Source organism: Oratosquilla oratoria, chromosome 8, assembly GCF_046742065.1.
Source record: "Oratosquilla oratoria isolate Oo_2021 chromosome 8, ASM4674206v1, whole genome shotgun sequence".
In the NCBI taxonomy this organism is placed as follows: Eukaryota; Metazoa; Arthropoda; class Malacostraca; order Stomatopoda; family Squillidae; genus Oratosquilla; species Oratosquilla oratoria.
This window is the reverse complement of record NC_134784.1, coordinates 43556684-43559183: the sequence shown is the minus strand read 5'-3', so window position 1 is coordinate 43559183 and position 2500 is coordinate 43556684.

Sequence of the window (2500 nt, the reverse complement as noted above, 5' to 3'; positions counted from 1 at the left end):
ACAGCCAGGGCGACATAACGCATCCTTGACGAAGTCCCACCTTTACTTCAAACCACTCACTCTCTCCATTTCCAATCCTAACACATGCTCTACTCCTCACATAAAAACTCTTGACAGCTCCCAAAAGCTTTCCTCCTATCCCATAAATCTGCATAACCTCCCACAGTGCCTTTCTGTCTACCCTATCATAAGCCTTTTCCAGATCCATAAAAGCCCAAAAAACATCCTTCCCCTTTCCTATGGCTTTCTCACATATCTGTCTTACCACAAAGATCTGATCTACACAACCTCTACCCGTCCTAAAAACCACACTGTTCCTCACCAATTACTCCTTCTGTTCCTCTCCTAATCCTCTCAATTAAGATTCTCCCATAAGCCTTCCCTACTACACTCAACAGGCTAATCCCTCTGAAATTACTACATTCACACTTGTCCCCTTTTCCCTTGTAAAGAGGAACTATACAGGCACTACTCCAGTCCTCCGGTACTCTACCCTCTCTCCAGCAAACATTAAATAATCTCGCCAACCAGTCCACCATCACTGAACCTCCCTTTTTCAGACATTCTGCATGACATCCATCCAGACCAGGTGCCTTACCTGCTTTCATCATCTTTACAACTGCCTTCACCTCATCCTTCCTTATTTCTCCTCCATTCTCCTCACTCATCACTCTCATTTTCTTCGTATTTCCCACTGCAGCTATCTTTCCTTCCCTATCCTCCTTCACATTCAGCAACTCCCTAAAATATTCTGCCCATCTTTCCCTCACTGCCATCTCTTCCATTATCAACTCTCCATCTGTACCTTTTACCTTTTCTTCCCTACTTGATTCGCCTCCTCTTCCTCTCTTAATTTCTTTCCAAAACATCTTTTTATTACTTTCAAAATTTTCTGTCATACTCCTACCCCATTTCACATCTGCTCTCCTCTTTGCCTCCTTTACCTTTTGCTTTACTTCTCTTTTCTTTTCTTTGTACGTCTCATATGACTCCCCTGTCCTCTTTTGTAACCAATCTGTGAATGCTCGCTTCTTCTCTTCTACAACCTTCTTTGTTTCCTCATCCCACCATTCACTACCCTTTCTTCTATTTCCCCCTGTCCTTCTTGTTCCACACACCATCCTTGCACACTTTAAGACTCCCTCCTTGAACAATCCCCATTCCTCCTCCACACCCATCTCTGCTCTATCCTTTACTCTCTCCCACTCCTCCTTCAGCTTCTTTTCGTACTCCTTCTCCTTTTCCTTTTCATTCAAGGAGTTCACTCTAAGAACCTCCCTACCTTTTGTCCCTTTCCTCCTTCTCCATCTATCCTCCACTCTCAGCTTACCTTCCACCAAAAAATGATCTGATATTCCCCCACCCTCTCCCCTTAGCACATGTACATCCTTAACTCTTCCTATCATAATCCTATTTACCACTACATAATCCATTAAAGCTCTATCTACCACCCTTCCCTCCACCACCCTCTCCCATGTGTACTTATGCTTGACTTTCTTCCGAAACACTGTATTTGCTATCATCAACTCTCTTTCTAGACACATTTCCACCATCAACTCTCCACTACGATTCTTTCCTGGAACTCCACACTTCCCAACCACTCCATCGATTGGACCATTTCCCACTCTAGCATTAAGGTCTCCCAGTACTATTACATTGACATTTCTTCCTAAACCCTCTATGCACTCATTTAAATCTATCCAAAAGGCCTCCCTTTCTTCCATGCTCTTCTCACTGCCCGGCCCATATGCACTTACAAAGGCCCACATCTCCTTTCCCAGTTTCACCTTCATCCACATTATCCTTGAGGAAACCTCCTTCCACTCCACTACCCCTTTACCTATCTCCTCACTTACTAGAATAGCCACCCCTTCCCTCCCTCGCCCTCTCTTCACTCCTGATAACCTCCCACTTACACTCCCAAACATACACTCACCCTTCCCTTTCAACTTAGTTTCCCTCAAAGCCAACACATCCAACTTCCTTCTCACCACCATCCTACCTCTCTCTTCCCTTGTACTCTCATCTGGCCCACATCCACGCACATAAAAAGACCCAAACCTTAGGGTGCTGGCCCGAGGCCCGCCAGCACCCCTTATGCCTTTTTCTTTTCGATATATGTAATAAAATAAAACAAAACAAATTAAATAAAAACAATATATATACATATATATATATTTATATATATATATATATGTATGTATATATGTACATATATATGTATGTATATATATATATATATATATATATATATATATATATATATATATTCACGGCGTATTTGGGCATATTTCCAATCATACATCATTAAATCAAATGACACATTCAATTTGGTATAGCTTCTTGTCGTGTTTTTATTTTTTTTCTAGAATATTCTTGCCTTCTGCAGGCAGTAATCCTAATATTTCTACGTATGATATGGTGTGTAAAGGGAAGAAAACCTTTAAAGATGCTGTGTAAGAGAGGAGTAATAAAGAAAAGATTTAAAATCGTTGGTCTT